At 47.1% G+C, this 17,906-nt stretch overlaps 1 long non-coding RNA gene across 1 annotated transcript in view; it reads left to right on the top strand.

Moving 5' to 3' along the window:
- The first annotated feature begins 3,476 nt into the window (after window positions 1–3,476).
- The window catches only part of LOC140410947 (uncharacterized), a 41,213-nt gene continuing 26,783 nt past the window's right edge, over window positions 3,477–17,906 (top strand). The window contains exon 1 of the long non-coding RNA XR_011940767.1: window positions 3,477–5,653. This is a non-coding gene — a long non-coding RNA (uncharacterized lncRNA). The remainder of the gene's footprint in view (window positions 5,654–17,906) is intronic.

The raw sequence follows: 17,906 nt of genomic DNA, 5'->3' as shown, positions 1-17,906 counted from the left end.
CACCTCCCAGATCGGCGCACAGGTACATCCGTGGAGTCACTGACGCCCTGTATGCCCAGGCGGATCGGTGCATTCAGTACCCAGTGGACCGCGCCCACCAGGATGCTCGGTCAGTGGGCTTCGCTGCCATTGCCGGGGTGCCCCGGGTCCAGGGAGTCATCGATGGGGTGCATGTTCCCTACGGCCACCAACAGGCCGATGTTCACAAACAGGAAGGTGTACCACTCCATGAACGTTGAGGTCGTCTGTGACCACCAGATGTGGATCCTGCACGTCTGGGCCCAATTCCCAGGCAGTGTACATGACCCGTTCATATTGGCACAATCGGTGATCTCCGACATGTTCGAGGAACACTCCTCTCCCTGGCTGTGGGGCCGGTTGCTGGGCGATAGGGGTCACCCGTTGCGGTTGTGGCTGATTACGCCTATACGCAGGCCACAGACCGACGCGGAGCTCCACTACAAGGATATAGGAGGAACTTCCTCACCCAAAGTGTTGTGAATCTATGTAATTCCTTGCCCAGTGAAGCAGTTGAGGCTCCTTCATTAAATGTTTTTAAGATAAAGATAGTTTTTTGAAGAATAAAGGGTTTTGGTTTTCAGGCGGGAAAGTGGAGCTGATTCCACAAAAGATCAGCCATGATCTCATTGAATGGTGGAGCAGGCCGAGGGGCCAGATGGCCTACTCCTGCTCCTAGTTCTTAAGGATGCCCATTGTGCGACCAAGGGTGTTGTCGAGAGGTGATTCGGTGTCCTGAAGATGCACGTGGATTTAGATTTTTGTTTATTGTCACGAGTGTGGATATGCATACGTGTGTGGGCATATGCATGTATGTGTGTGCAGTGTACACCTATGCATACATGTGAATTTATATGCGTACAAGGCAAATATGTGTCAGATATTGCGTACAGTTCTGGTCACCTCATTATAGGAAGGACGTGGAAGCTTTGGAGCGGGTGCAGAGGAGATTTACCAGGATGTTGCCTGGTATGGAGGGAAAATCTTATGAGGAAAGGCTGATGGACTTGAGGTTGTTTTCGTTGGAGAGAAGAAGGTTAAGAGGAGACTTAATAGAGGCATACAAAATGATCAGGGGGTTAGATAGGGTGGACAGTGAGAGCCTTCTCCCGCGGATGGAAATGGCTGGTACGAGGGGACATAGCTTTAAACTGAGGGGTAATAGATATAGGACAGAGGTCAGAGGTAGGTTCTTTACGCAAAGAGTAGTGAGGCCGTGGAATGCCCTACCTGCTACAGTAGTGAACTCGCCAACATTGAGGGCATTTAAAAGTTTATTGGATAAACATATGGATGATAATGGCATAGTGTAGGTTAGATGGCTTTTGTTTCGGTGCAACATCGTGGGCCGAAGGGCCTGTACTGCGCTGTATCATTCTATATTCTATGTTCTATTTCAATTCAGTCAATAAAATCTCCTCCACCTGATGATTGTAACTTTAAGCATTCATCACCATTCTAATCACATCTCCCTAATATTCAATGGCATCACAGATTTCCCCCCAGCAACATCCTGGCAGTCACCATTGACTGGAAACTTCAGTGTATCACCCATATAAATACTGTGCCAACAAGACCCAGTCAGAGACTGGGAATGCTGCAGGGAGTAACCCGCCTCACCCCCCAAAACCTGTCCACCATCCAGAAGGCTGAAGACTGAATACTCTCCGCTTGTGCATAAAAATAAAACGTGACACTCGATGCAGACATGCCAAATTTCTTTAGCTTCCGTAGGAAGTAGAGACGTTGCTGGGCTTTCTTGACTGTTGCATCAACGTGAGTGGACCAGGACAGACTGTTGGTGATGGTGACCCCCAGGAACCTGAAGCTATCGACCATCTCTACTTCGGAGCCATTGACGTAGACGGGGGAGGGGGGCGTCGTGCTACGCTTCCTGAAGTCGATGATCAGTTCCTTGGTCTTTCCAGCATTTAGAGAGAGGTTGTTTTTGGTACACCATGCAACCAAGTGATCTATCTCCCTTCTGTAGTCTGATTTGTCGTTGTTTGAGATATGACCCACCATAGTCATGTTATCTGCAAACTTATAGATTGAATTGGAGTTGAATCTCGCCACACAGTCATGTGTGTACAGGGAGTACTGTAGAGGACTGAGCACACATCCTTGTGGGGCCCCGGTGTTGAGGACTATTGTGGAGGAGGTGTTGTTGCCTATCCTGACAGATTGTGGTCTGTTGGTGAGGAAGTCAGGATCCAGCTGCACAGGGAGGGGTCAAGTCCAAGGTTGCAGAGTTTGGCTATTAGTCTTGTTGGGATAATGGTGTTGAAGGCGGAGCTGTAGTCTATGAACAGCAGTCTGACACAGATGTCCTTGTTGTTGAGATGTTCGAGAGTTGATTGTAGGGCCAGAGAGATAGCATCTGCTGTGGATCGGTTGCAGCGATAGATGAACTGCAGTGGATCAAGACCACCTGGGAGGCTGGCGTTGATCCGTCTCATGACTAGCCGCTTGAAGCATTTCATGGTAACGTCAGGGCAACCGGTCGGTAGTCGTTGAGGCACGCTACCGTGTTCTTCTTTGGTACTGGTATTATGGTGGTCTTCTTAAAGCAGGTAGGAACCTCGGAGCGGAGAGGTGAGGTGTTAAAGATACCTGCGAATACACTCGCCCGCTGGTCAGCGCAGACTCTGAGTGCTCGCCCAGGGACTCCGTCGGGGCCCCTCGCTTTCCTCGGGTTTACTTTCAAGAAGGCAGCTCTTACCTCCGAGGCTGTAATAGTGGGTATGGATGTGCCCAAGGCTGTTGTGGCGGGTTGCACTGATGTATTGACTGGCTGTTCAAAGCAGGCATAGAACTTGTTCAGTTCATCGGGGAGGGATGCTCCAGCCCAAGAGATTCCACCTGGCCTCTTGTCCATAGAGCCATGGAAAAACTGGTGTAGACAGAGGCCATTCAACCTGTTGTGTCTGCCGGCCAAAAAAAGATGAAAATGCCATTTTCCAGCACCTGGTCTGGGGTTTTGCAGGTTATAACACTTCAAATGCAGATCCAGGTATCTTTTAAATGAGTTGAGCGTTTCCTCCTCAACCACCACCTTAGGCAGTAAATTCCAAGCGTCCACCACCCTCTGGTGAAAAGGTTTTGCCTTCTAATCCCTATGCACTATTCCTATCCAGACTATATTTGGATAGTTGAAATCCTCCGTGGCAGGGTGGCACAGTGGTTAACACAGCTGCCTCACAACGCCAGGGACCTGGGTTCAATTCTGGCTTTGAGTGACTATGTGGAGTTTGCACATTCTCCTTGTGTTTGTGTGGGTTTCCTCTGGGTTTTCCGGTTTCCTCCCACAGTCCAAAGATGTGCAGGTTAGGTGGGGTTACGGGGATAGGGCAGTGGAATGGGGCTAGCTAACGTGCTCTTTTAGAGGGTCGATGCAAACTTGATGGGCCAAATGGCCTCCTGCACTGTATGGAGTCTATGAATTACGCTATAATTCTTACACCTCTTTGTAATTTCTTTGCAAATGTGTTCCTGTACATCCTTCCACTAGTTGGCGGTCTACATACTACACCAATCAATGTTATTGAACCTTTTTCATTCCTTATATTTAACTAGAGCCATTCTAACCTATTTGTGAATAGATCTAAAAATGAGTAAAGATTGACTTCTACATACCAGCTTCATCGACTGGCTGTAAGTAGTTTAATAGTGAGAGGACTGATAGACTTTCAAAAGGACATTGACAGATTGGTGGAATGGGTGGCCACCTAACAGATGTAAGTTTAATGCAGAGAACTGTGAAGTGATTCAATTGGTACAAAGAATGAGAAAAGGCAACTTAAAATAATGGTAAAATTCCAAAGAAGGTGTGAGACAGTGGCCGCAGGATACCAGATTGAGGGTGGCAGGGCAGGTTGAGAAAGTGGTTTAAAAAATTGAGCTTTCTAAATAGAACATAAAAGCAAAGAAGCAATGAGAAACCTTTTGAAAATACTGATTCAGATTCCGCTTCAGAGAGTGGAGAAAAGATTGAACGGAATGGTCGCAGGGAAGACCGACTTCAGTCACAAAGATAGGTTGGGGACGCTGGGACTGTTCTCCTTCGAGATGGTTGAGAGGAGATTTGATTGAGGTGTTGAAATTCATGAGGTGTCTCGATCATGCAGATCGAGAGAAAACTATTCCTATTGAGGGAAAGGTCAAGAACCAGAAGACACTGATTCGACGTGATTGGCTAAACAGTGACATGAGGAAACTATTTTTTATACGATGAGTGCTTATCATAGAGTGGTGGCGGCAGATTCAATCATGGCTTTCAGAAGGGAACCACTAAATAATTGAAAGGACAAAAAAATCGGCAGGTTCTTGAGACGAGCCGGATGCTGATGCAGAAACCATTCGCAGCCATATTTCTATGATTCAAATTGCCCCGGGTTTAGGTTTGTTTGTCTTTTTGCCTCTCCCAAAATATCACATAGTTTCGGGTTGGATGGGGACTGAATTGAGAGATAGGCCGAATGGACTAGAAGGCCTTTACTTTCCCATCATTGTGCGTTAGTCTGTTTGTTTGTAAGACTGTTCCCAGCAGCCTCTCTGTGTTCTGAATGACTGATCCCATCTGAAGACGAAAAGAAAAACATTCCACCTCAATCTCACCCACAAAGAACAGGAAATTCTGAGATGATTCCAGTATAGAATCTACAGAATGACTCAACTGACTGTGACCGATAAAGCCAAATAGCACACTGCAGATGTAAAACATACAACTCCTTCCAAAACTGTCAAAGTTGTGGTAAGAGAATGATAAGGATAAATATACAGAATCTAGAATATTGAAAAGGATGTTGGTTTCTGTTGGAATTCTGTATGTGGGTGTTTAATATTTACAGGAATGGTGCTGCGTATGGGTGTGTTCAATGTTTAAAGGGATTTCTGTGGGGCTAGGCTCTCAGAGTGGAGTTTCAGTGAGACAGGGATTGTTTGCAAGACACTTAAATGAGAAACCTGGCTTTGTAATACATGCATTTTATAAGCGCGATGTGACCACTTAATGTTGGAAATGGATGTCCATGATGTGCTTGTACACTTGCGATAAGAATTACACCAAATGCCATCATAGAATCCCTACAGTGTAGAAGGAGGTCATTTCGCCCATCGAGTCTGCACTGACCCTCTGAAAGAGCACTGTACCCAGGCCCACTTCCCCGCCCCCACCCCATTCCCATAACCCCATCTAACCTGCACCATAAGGGTCGATTTAGCATGGCCAATCCAGCTAACCTGCACAACTTTGGACTGGGACTAAACTGGAGCAGCTGGAGGGACCCATGCAGACACGGAGAATGTGCAAACTCCACACAGACTAGGCTGGAATTGAATCCTGGTCCCTGGTGCTGTGAGGTGGCAGTGCTAACCACTGTGCCACCGTACCTCCCTTGAATTCTTCCCTGACCGGGAATCTTTGTAACACTGTTTGTATGGTTGCATCTAACAACAAGCATGGTTCAGAGGAGGCAGACTAACATCAATCCATGCGTAATACAGACCTGATGGTTTTTGCCAATTCCGAATGCCACACTTCAGCTACTGTCTCGTCTTACAGCTAAGCTCAACATTAAATGGCATGAAGGACCTCCCATCATGAGCATTTAAAGGAATTATGAAATACTTACAGGTTAGTAGCTGGATTATTTCTTCTGGTTGATGGTATGTGGTTTTGCATCTTTCCTATGCTTTGTTAAAGATTGAATGATCTACAAGGAGTGGTGTGGCTGGTGCTGAAGTACTTTTTTGTTCGTTTTTAAAGCTTGTTCTGAACAAAGTCGTTTCCAGGCATGAGTGGCCTGGTACGACCTTCCTCTTGGAATTGAGCATTACTGGAAGAATGAAGAGAGGCCATGGAGAGCAGCATGAGCTGCTGGAAGAGGAAGGCGTTGAAGGGTGCAAAGGATTTCAGTTTAGGAAGAGGAACAGCAAGAGGCCAATTAGCCTCTCAAGCCTGTTCTACAATTTAATAAGATCATGGTTAATCTAATTCCACATATTCACCTTTGCCCCAAAAATCCTTAATCCCGTTAGTTAACATTATCAGTCTCAGATTTAAAATTAACAATTGATCTAACATCACTGGTAATTTACTGAAGAGAGGTTGAAATCTCTACTGTTGTGTGTAGAAGTATTTCTTAATTTTGCTGCTGAATCACAGAATAAAACAGCGCCAAAGAGGCCATTTGGCCCCATCGAGCTTGCACTGACGCATGACAAACACCTGACCTGCCTACCTAATCACATTTGTAATCTCTCCTTGTAATTGAAACCGAGGAGATCTGGCATTAATCTGGTAAACCTATGCTGCACTCCCTTGAAAAAGATGCAGTGTCAAAACTGCTCTCAAGTGCTGCAGATGTGGTCTAACTGTGCAACATAGAAAAGAGGAGCTGGAGAAGATAATTCAGCCAATTGAGCCTGCTCCCACATTCACTATGATCATGGTTAATCATCCAACTCAATAACCCGGTCCAACCTTCCTCCCATATCCTTTGGTCCCTTTAACCCCAAGAGCTATATATAATTCCTTGAAAACCTACAGTGTTTTGGCCTCAACTGCTTTCTATGGTTGACAATTTAACAGGCTCACCATTCTCTGGCTGAAGAAATCTCTCCTCATCTCAGTCTTAAAAGATTTGCTCCTATTAGACTGTGACCCCTGGATCTGGACTCCGCACCATCGGGATCATTCTTCCTGCATCTACCCTGTCTAGTCCTGGTATAATTTTATAGGATTCTATGAGACCCCCCTCATTCTTCTGAACTCCAGCGAATTCAATGCTAACCGACTCAACCTCTACTCATATATATGTCCCGCCATCCCAGGAATCGGTCTGGTAAACCTGCGCTGCACTCCCTCTACAGCAAGAACATCTTTCCTCAGATAAGGAGATCAAATCTGCATGCAATACTCCAGGTGTTGTCTCACCAAGGCCCTGTATAATTGCAGCAAGACAACCCTGCTCCAGTACTCAAATCCTCTCACTATGAAGGCCAACTTACCATTTGTCTTCTTTACCGTCTATTGTACCTGCATGCTTACCTTCAGTGATTGGTGTACGAGGACACCCAGGTCTCACTGTCCATTCCCCTCTCTCAATCTATAGCCATTCAGATCATTTATTTTTTTTGCGACCAAAGCAGATAGCCTCCCATTTATCTAAATTTATACTGCATCTGTCATGCATAAACCCACTCACTCAGCTTGTCTAAATCATGCTGAGACATTTCTGCATCCTCCTCACAGCTCACCCTCCCACCCAGTTTTGTGTCATCTGAAAATGTGTAGATATTACATTTAGTTCTCTCAGCTAAATAATAAATATTGTCATAACTCCAGTCGAGGCCAGGCTAACACAAACCCGGGGTTTATTTTTCAAACATAAAGAAGCTGCAGCTGAACCTCCGGTGACAGTGATGTACTGAGCAGACGCACATCAAGTGACTCTCCTTCAGAACATATCAAAATTAGCATGAAAATTCGGTAGCATCACACCCTCAATTAAGAAAGGGAAGGAACAGAACCAACATGTCAGAGCTTGAGAGGCCGAAGAGATGGCAGGAGCGGAGGAAAAGGACACGAACAATGAGCAGGCGAGAGGGCCCCAGCCACCCCAGAGAGAGGGAGCCCAACAACCCGAGCATTAGCCTCCACCCCACCCCGCACCTAGAGACAGATGGAAGGCATTCCTTATGAAGGAGCTGACCGCGATGAGAGAGGCGATAAAGGTAGAAATCCAGGTGGCAGTAGCAGAGGTGTTAGTTGTCATGCAAACGACGATCGATGGATTGGGGAAGGTGGAGGCGCAGGGGAAACAATCCGAGCTGGAGAAGTCGTTGATGGACCAGAGCGACAGGATTGTCGCCCTGGAGGCTGAAATTGAAACGTTGGTGGCGACCCATCGGAGCTTGAAGGGAGAAGTTGAGGACCGGGAGAAAAGGTCCCGATATGGCGGCACAGTAGTTAGTAGTGCTGCCTCACAGCGCTGAGGACCCGGGTTTGATCCCGGCCCTGGGTCACAGTCTGTGTGGAGTTTGCACATTCTCCCCTTGTCTACGTGGGTTTCGCCCCCACAACCCAAAAATGTGCAGGCTAGGTGGATTGGCCATGCTAAATTGCCCCTTAATTGGAAAAAATGAATTTGATATTCTCAATTTAAAAATAAAATAATAGGTCTCTACGCCAGAACATTTGGATTGTGGGCCTGCCAGAGGGGATTGAGGGCAGCGACCCGACCGGCTATGTGGCCGAAATGTTGGGCAACCTAGACGGGAGGGATGGCTTCCCAAACCTCCTCCCGCCCGCCCCCCCCCCCCCCGCCCCCCCCCCCCCCCCCCCCCCCACCACCCCCGGAGATCGACAGCGCACAGGTCACTCCGGCCGAAGCCCAAGGCGGGGGAACACCGAGGGCGATAATCGCAAAATTGCGTCGCCATCAGGATCATGGGAGGATACTAAAGTGGGCGAGACAGACAAAGGCGAACAGCTGGGAAGGACATAGAATCCGGGTCTATCAAGACATTGGTGCGGACTTGGCAAAACACAGGGCCGAATTTCACCAGGTGAAATAGTCCCTGTACAGGAATGGAATAAAATTTGGAATGCTGTTCCCAGCTAGACTATGAGTCATGTTCCAAAATAAGGAACACTACTTCAACACCCCGGCGGAGGCAGACGAGTTTGTTCAGACGAACGGCCTGGACAAGGGGCAGCAAGACAACACTGAAGGCATTGTAGAGTTGGAAAGAGGGCAAGAAAGAACTATGATGGACAAACTACGTTTGCGCGGGACTGTACTGCCTCGCTTTGATCCGAAAGATCATCCTAACATTTCATCCATTTTTTATCTCTAAATTAAGAAACTGTAACTTGTCATTACTTTACTAAATGAGTAACTGGATCTATAGAGAGAGGTGGTCACACTGCAGGTTAACTCTCCACATACAGGCAGGGAATGTGTGACCACCAAACAAAGCAAGAGGACTAGGCAGATGGTGCAGGAATATCCTGTGGGTGTTCCTCTGCAAAACAGATATACCATTTTGGATACTGTTGGGGAAGGGGGGGGGTAGCAAATTTGTTGTACCACGATTGGCTCTGCTGCCCAGGGGGGGCGAGTAGAAAGTATGGGAATGCAATAGTTATAGGAGATTCAATTGTAAGGGGAATAGGTAGGCGTGTCTGTGGCCGTAAATGAGACTCCCAAGATGCAATGTTGCCTCCCTGGTGATAGGATCAAGGAGTGGGTACAGGACTTTCTGGAGGCGGAGGGTGAACAGCCAGTGGTCATAATGCACATCGGTACCAACGACATAGGTTACAAAAGGGATGAGGTCCTAAAAGTAGAATATGGGGAGTTAGGAATTGAATTGAAAAGCAGGACCTCAAGTTAGTGATCACAGAATTACTACCAGTGCCACGTGCTCGTCAGAGTAGAAATAGCAGGTTATGGCACAGTGGCTAGCACTGCTGCCTCACAGCTCCAGGGTCCCGGGTTCAATTCTGGCCTCGGGTGACTGTGTGAGTTTGCACTTTCTCCCCGTGTCTGCATGGATTTCCTCCGGGTGCTCCAGTTTCCTCCCACAGTCCAAAGATGTGCAGGTTAGGTGGATTGCCCATGCTAATTTGCCCTTAGTGAACAAAAGGTTAGGTGGGGTTACGGGGCTATGGTGGAGGCGTGGCCTTAAGTAGGGTGCTCTTTCCAAGGGCCAGTGCAGACTCAATGGGCCGAATGGCCTCCTTCTGCACTGAAAATTCTGTGTGATTCTGTGATATCAGATGAATATGTGGCTGAAGAGATGGTGTGAGGGGGAGGGTTCCAGATTCCTGGGACAATGGGACCGTTTCTGGGGAGGTTGGACCAGTACAAACTGTTGTACCTGCATAGACCAGGGCTTTTGTCCTAGGAGGTGTATTTCCAGAATGGTTGGGGGGGGGGGGTTTCAACTAAAATGGCACGGGGATGGGAACTTAAACATGGAGTCAGAGGAGGGGGAATCAGGACAAGAACAAAAGACAAAAAGGGGAATAAAAAATAATAGGCAGAGAAATCAAGGGCCAGAATCAAACACGGCCACAGTGAAAAATAACGAGAATCGGACAAGGATTGTGAAAAGGACTTTATGTCTTAATGTGCGGAGCATTCACAATAAAGTCGATGAATTAATCATGCAAATAGATAAACATCCAGGGTTATCCAATATTTAGGAAGGACGGACCAAAAGGTGGTGGGGTTATATTGCTGGTTAAAGAGGAAATTGAGGCAAGAATGAGGAAGGATATTAGCTCCGACAATGTTGAATCTATATGGGTAGAGCTGAGAAACACGAAAGGCCAAAAAGCGTGACTTGAGGATTGGGAGCAGTTTCGAATTCAGCAAGGAGGACCAATGGATTGATTAAGAAGGGGAAAATAAAATACGAGAGTAGGCTTGTGGGGAACATAAAAACTGACTGTAAAGTTTTCTATAGGCATGTGAAGAGAAAAATATTGGTGAAGACAAATGTAGGTCCCTTGCAGTCAGAAACAGAGAATTTATAACGGGGAATAAAGAAATGGCTGACCAACTAAATACATAGTTTGGTTCTATCTTTACAAAGCAGGACACAAATAAGGTACCAGAAATATTGGGGAACACAGTTTAGCGAGAGGGGGGACTATCAGTATTAGTAGCGAAATGGTGTTGGGGAAATTGATGGGATTTGTAGCCACCTAAAATGGCTGATTCCCGATTAGAATGGTCAAACCCCGATCTAAAATGACGAACGAAAGAGGCTGATGGGAAAATCAGCCAACAGGACTCAAACGGACAGCTGCAGGTAAAACAGTGTATTCGCCTCTGGGGAAGTCGGCCCAGACCGATACCGGCAGCCATCAACATCACAACAACCCAGCCATCTGCATATTAAGCAGCCATCCCCGGGAACAATTGCTACAAATTAGCAATTGAAAGCCGACCCAGTCCTTTTGGCGCCAGCAGGGGCTGACACAAAGGAAGGTAAACGACCACCCCCCGATCAAGGAATCGCCCCATTATTGGAGCATATCGAACCAAGTGATTGGGACCAAGTCCAATCACTTGGAACCAGGTACGAGGTCCGCCCCGAGAGGCGGGAAGCCCCTGGGGACTATAAGAATAGGGGCCAAGTTCAACTCGACCCTTCTCTTCCTGCTCGCAACCTTCGAGACCCTTCGACAAAGAAAACCGCAAGTCTTACTCCAGCGATCACTACCAGATAGGTGCTCCTGACTATCGACTTGTACCAGCCTTTGAATCCCGCAGGCCAGAACCAATTCAAAAGATCATTCATTTCCCTGACCTGGTGGGCCATTTCCAAAGTTAAGTATTGGCCTTTAGTGGTAGGTAGTAGTCTAGAAGTAGGATTATTGTATAAGTATTTATTGCTGTATATAATAAATGAGCGTTGATTTAATTCTTACTAAGCGGTGTTTTGCATTATTAATCATTACTTGGACTTGAACCACGTGGTGGTATCAGAAAGATACCTGGCGACTCATGAGCAAAGGTGACAGAATTAGAATAAAGTAAACTAAGGCTAAAACGAGCAACAGATTTAAGGCCAATCATAGACCAGTCAGCCTGACATTAGTACTGGGGGAAATTCAAGAGTCTATTATCAATGATTTTATAGCAGAGCACTTGGAAAACAACAGTGGAATCGGACAGAGTCAGCATGGATTTACGAAAGGAAAATTATGCTTGACAAATTTACTGAATTCTTCAAGGATGTAACTAGTAGAGTTGATGAGGGGGAGCCAGTGGATGTGGTTTATTTGGACTTTCAGAAGGATTTTGCTAAAGTCCCACATAAGAAATTAGTGTGTAAAATTAAAGTGCATGGGATTAGAGGTAGTGTATTAAGATTGATAGAAAACTGGTTGGCAGACAGGAAACAAAGAATAGAAATAAACAAGTCTTTTTCCGAATTGCAGGCAGTGACTAATGGCATACCGCAGGGATCGGTTCTGGGACCCCAGCTATTCACAGTATATATTAATGATTTAGATGAGGGAGATAAATGTAATGGGTGGGATTCTCCGTCGTCGTGATTCTCCGTTTTGCCAGCACCCGGAGGTTTCCTGATGGCGTGGGGCTGCCCCACAATGGGAAACCCCATTGACCTGCTGGCATAACGGAGAATCCCGAAGAAATGTGGCGGGGCGGAGAATCCAGCCCAATATCCCCAAATCTGCAGATAACACCAAGTTGGGTGAGCTGTGAGGAGGATGCAGAGACACTTCAGTGTGATTTGGACAAGCTGAGTGAGTGGGCAAATGAATAGCAGGTGCAGCATAATGTGAATAAATGTGAGGTATCCACTCTGGTAGCAAAAAAAGGAAGGCAGATTATTATCGGAATGGCTATAAATTAAGAAAGGGGAATGTGCAATGAGACCTGGCTGTCCTTGTACACCAGTTGCTGAAAGTAAGCATGCAGGTAGAGCAGGTGGTAAAGGAGGCAAATGGTATGTTGGCCTTCATAGTGAGAGGATTCGAGTACAGGAGCAGGGATGTCTTGCTGCAATTGTACAGCACTTTGGTGACGACACACCTCGAAGATTGTCTTGGTCTTACCTGAGAAAGGATGTTCTTGCTCTAGAGGGAGGCAGCAACGGTTTGCCAGCCTGATTCCTGGGATGGCGGGACTGGCATATGAGGAGAGATTGATTATATTTGCTGGAGTTGAGGAGAGTAAGTGAGGATCTCCTAGAAACCTATAAACCTACATGATTAAAGGAGGGAGGGAGTGAATTAAGGTCTAAGAGGGAATTTACACATGATTGAGGGACTACATGAGAACTTTGCAACTGTCTTTACCAAGGAAGAAGATTCTGCCAAAGTCACAGTGAAAGAGGAGGGAGTTTGAATGCTGAATGGGCTAAAAATGTATAGAGGTTGTATCAGAAAGGCTGTCTATATTTAATGCTGATAAGTTACCAGGACCAGATGGGATGCATCTGAGGGAAATAAGATACTGGGGTGGTGCCAGAGCACTGGGAAATTGCAAACGTTATACCCTTATTCAAAAAACGTATTGAAAGATAACCTCAGCAGCTACAGGCCAGTCCTTTGGTGATGGGAAAGCCTTTCGAGATTATAATCCAGGACAAAATTGACAGTCAAATGGAAAGTGTAGAGGAATAAAGGAATGGCAGTAATGGGTTTGTTCTCCGCAAATCACGTTTAACCAACTTGATTGAGTACTTTGCAGTGACAGAGAGGAGAAGGATATGAATTTCCAAAAGGTGTTTGATGGGGCAGAGTTTCACATGCAACATGCACACGCGGTGGGCAGCAGCAATGGTGATTCCTGGTCCCGCCTGAGATCAATTGAGAGTCAAAGTATTGGCTAGCCAGGTAAGTGGCAGCTATCATGAATAGGGCCGGCGGGGGCAGGCACGTGGCAGGCACCCTGTCCGATGACGGTCCACTGCGATTTTTAAAGGCGGCCTGCAGAATGGCCAGCGCTGGGGGAGACAGCAAGTGGAAGGGGAGATCCGGGGCCAGCTAGAGCCTCATATTCAAGATGACAGCCTCAGAACCCTGCTGAGGCAGTCACAGCCAGGAGGGACATACTGATGGCCATGAATGGAAAGAGGAGGCCTTGCCAAGAAGGCATGGATGGAGGTGATTGCTGAGGTCAGGGGGCATGACCTTGCCCAGTGCACCTGGATCCAGAGCTGGCAGGGCTGGGTGATGGGCATTGTGCAGTGTGGGGGACTGAGGAAGGGTGTCCATTCATTGTTGCAATAAAGCTTGTGGATTTCAGCGAGTCTCAGGTCTCCAACTGCTCGTGTGTCTCAAGACTGGAGAGATGAGTCTGAAGCCCTGGGTCCAGCAAAGGGCCAGGTGTACAAAGGGGTGCTAATGCCCTCTAGCTTTGTGGGGTAATCTGGGGTGGGGGATAACATGGTATGTTGCTGGAGGTGGAGAGCTGAGTACTCCGTGGAGCTCTGCATTTAATTGTAGGAGAAATGTAGCCACAACAACTGGGAGAGAGCAGCCATTGGTGGTGGGGTGCCTAACCTGGCCATCCTCACCCGCCATGAGCTGAGAGCCGTGGAGCTCGAGTACGAGAGGGGAAGGAGGTAATCCGGTCGCAGTGAGACTGGCATCTCGGAGGAAGGGCACAATCATGACAGGCTGAAAGTGATGTCGGGGCGGCTCATCCCTCAGAACAACCTCAGTGACTGTATCACTGAGGTGCTTCAGTGCAACGCAGTGGGCAGCATGTGTTGAAAATTATGATATGAATTACATCTCTGAATGTTTGTTTTCATTCCTCTGATGAGCCGTCCACTAAAACCAGCCAAGCGGCTGATGACCCTTCATTGACACCAGAGCTTGACAACTCCCAGGTGCACCCATGCAAGGCACACCTTCTCTCAGCATCGAACACCAGCGGAGATACTGGCATGTCAGAGGCAATAACTGTTTTGGGAGCAATTGTAGTGCACAGCAGTGAGGGCACATCACGCTTGCTGACAGTCAGGGGACTGTTGGAGATCAGGACCTTGCTGAGCTCAAGGCAGATGATGAGCATCTGGAATCATCAATTAGACGGCAAATGCTGGATGCCCAGTGGGGTTTGTGAGGAGATCTGGCGGAGTTACCTGAGTGTCTGTGTGTCATGGCCTCTGTCATGGAGAAGCCCATGTGGTGTGTGAGCACTGCATTGACACTTTGCTCCAAGTGCACAATCTCATCCATTGAGACCTTGCCAACTCTCATGGAGAGGCAGCTCCAGGAACAAAATGAGGGGCTCATGGGGATGCATTTGGACCTGCAAACACTCACATAGGCATTGACCTCAGGAGGTGATTGCCTTTGTGGGAGAAGAATGCAGAACCCAATCTCTTTGATGGTTGCTTGTCCTTCGCTGGCGAGCAGGGAGGTGAGGACTCATCTCACAATGGCGGATGAGCTGGTTGTCATCTCTTGGTCTCCTTTCATGGCACCCCTGAGGAGGGCAGCATCTCCTCCACCTCTCTGCCAGTCACTGTGCCATCCTCTGAGTCCGCGGCGACTGAGGAGCGTTCAGCCATGCCGCTGAGTGAAACCTCCCAGGTGGAGCCTGCTCCGGCCAGAGGACGACTGCCATGGTCATCTGTGCCAACAGAGCATCAATGTCAGCACCCTGCCTCTCATGCCACTGACTGCGCGTGTGTGTGGGGGAGGTGGGGGTGCACCTAGATGTAGCACTCGCAAACAAAAACTCAATCCAGAGTGAGCATGTCCAGGGTGCTGTTGATTTTCCTTCCTCTCACCATTTTCTATAGATTATCCAGCTGCACACTGTGTTATGTGATTGTCATCATTAACTTCTTATTGCTCACAAAACATCAGTGTCTGTTTGCTTGAATGGTTTGAGCCTCATAAATGGCTGTGGATAGACGTCCGGGTATAAACTTTTATTCGTCAGGCATGTGGGTTCATAGCGTGGTTAATTGTGAGGTGTGAGAGATTGGGGTGGTGCCCATGGACTCTATGGGAGGGCAGCGCATGGCAGGCTAGCTGAAAAAGTGCTGAATTAGGGCATCCCTTGTGTCCCTGTCCCCTGAACGTTCCTGATGTCATCCTGCTCATCCTCACCTTCTGGACGCCCGGGATATGCTTCCGAGTCAACATCAGTGTCCTTTTCTGATCCAGTGCATCAGCCACATCATCCTCCTGGTCCAGAGGTTCACCCCTGGAGAGAGTGAGATTATGAAGCAGGCAATGAGTAACACTCACTCGGGTGGATACTGCAGGGTGGCACAATGGTTAGCACTGCTGCCTCACAGCGCCAGAGACCCAGGTTCGATTCCGACCTTAGGTGACTGTCTGTGTGGAGCTTGCACGTTCGCCCCGTGTCTGCGTAAGTTTCCTCCGGGTATTCTGGTTTCCTCCCACAGTCCAAAGATGTGCAGGTAAATTGACTATGCTAAATTTGCCCCTTAGTGTGCAAGGATGTGCAGGTTAGGTGGGGTTTCGGGTGTAGGTCGGGGGAGTGGGCCTAGTTAGGGTGTCCTTTTCGAGGGTTGGTGCAGACTCGATGGGCTGAATGGCTTCCTTCTGCACTGTAGGAATTCCATGAAATTCTGTGAAATTATCTTATTCATTTATAATGATCTCATGATTAAATGTTGTATTTTGATGTCTCCGTAAGACATTTGTAGAAGCTGGTCGAGTTTAATGGAAAACATTAACAAAAGTAATTTTATAAAGCTTTGAAATCATTTAACTTAACATTTAACTTTATTAACTGAACGAGACTTCCGGTGGTGACATTTAGGTCGAGGTCACGTTGGGTGGATCCTGTTGGAGCTTTTGGTTTTTGGTCCTTTTCACCCAGATTTGGTGGGAAATTTTACAAGCTGAATTCAGGGAGTTAGGAGTTAAACTAAAAAGTAGGACCTCAAAGGTAGTAATCTCAGGATTGCTACCAGTGCCACAGGCTAGTCAGAATAGGAATGTCAGGATACATAGGATGAATGTGTGGCTCGAGAGATGGTGCAAGAGGGAGGGATTCAAATTATTGGGGCATTGGAACCGGTTCTGGGGGAGGTGGGACCAGTACAGACCGGAGGGTCTGCACCTGGGCAGGACTGGAGCCGATTTCCTGGGGGGAGGGGGTGTTTGCTAGAGCTGTTTGGGAGGGTTTAAACTAATGTGGCAGGGGGATGGGAACTGATGCAGGAAGATGGAAGGTAGTAAAACAGGGACAGAAACAAAAGGCAGTAAGGGGGAAAGTGTAAGGCAGGTAAGCCGTAGTCAAAAATCAAAAAGGGCACCAGTACAAGGTACAGTGACTGAGGAGAGCTCAGCGAATAGGCCCAGTAATACTAAAAGGAATAAAATGGGAAGTAAAAACATAAATGGTAAGCAACGCGGCAGGTTGTTACATGAAGATATGGGTTCAACGACAAGGAAAATTAGGAGAAAAGTTAAGAAAAATATAACTTAGGAGAGGTTATTGATCGAGGTGTTAAGATTCAAAATAGAGGTATAAAAGCCAACATAAGTGTACTTTACCTGAATGCTCGTAGTATTCGGAATAAGGTAAATGAGTCGATGGCGCAAATCATCGTGAATGACTATGATTTAGTGGCCATTACTGAAACATGGTTAAAGGATGGTCGCGACTGGGAGTTAAATATCCAAGGGTATCAAACTATTCGGAAGTCAGAGTGGATGGTAAAGGAGGTGGTGTAGCTCTGCTATTTAAGAAAGAAAGAATAAGAAAAGAAAGAAAAATTGCTTATTGTCACAAGTAGGCTTCAATGAAGTTACTGTGAAAAGCCCCTAGTCGCCACATTCCGGCGCCTGTTCGGGGAGGCTGGTACGGGAATTGAACCGTGCTGCTGGCCTGCTTGGTCTGCTTTAAAAGCCAGCGATTTAGCCCAGTGTGCTAAACCAGCCCCTTTAAGGATGACATCCGGGCAATAGTAAGGGATGACAGGCAATAAAGAAATAACTGATGCATGTAGAAATGCTACAGCAGTTATCATGGGGAATTTAATCTACATGTCGATTGGTTTAACCAGGTCGGTCAAGGCAGCCATGAGGAGGAGTTTATAGAATGTATCCGCGATAGTTTCCTAGAACACTATGTAATGGAACCAACGAGGGAACAAGCGGTCCTAGATCTGGTCCTGTATAATGAGACAGCAATGATTAATGATCTCATAGTTAGGGATCCTCTCGGAAGGAGTGATCACAATATGGTGGAATTTAAAATACAGATGGAGGGTGAGAAGGTAAAATAAAACACTAGTGTTTTGTGCTTAAACAAAGGAGATTACAATGGGATGAGCGAAGGACTAACTAAGGTAGACTGGGAGCAAAGACTTTATGGTGAAACAGTTGAGGAACAGTG

The sequence above is a fragment of the Scyliorhinus torazame genome, chromosome 1, assembly GCF_047496885.1.
Source record: "Scyliorhinus torazame isolate Kashiwa2021f chromosome 1, sScyTor2.1, whole genome shotgun sequence".
Taxonomy (NCBI): Eukaryota; Metazoa; Chordata; class Chondrichthyes; order Carcharhiniformes; family Scyliorhinidae; genus Scyliorhinus; species Scyliorhinus torazame.
The sequence above is the reverse complement of the archived record's forward strand: the minus strand, read 5'-3'. Positions and strand labels throughout refer to the sequence as shown.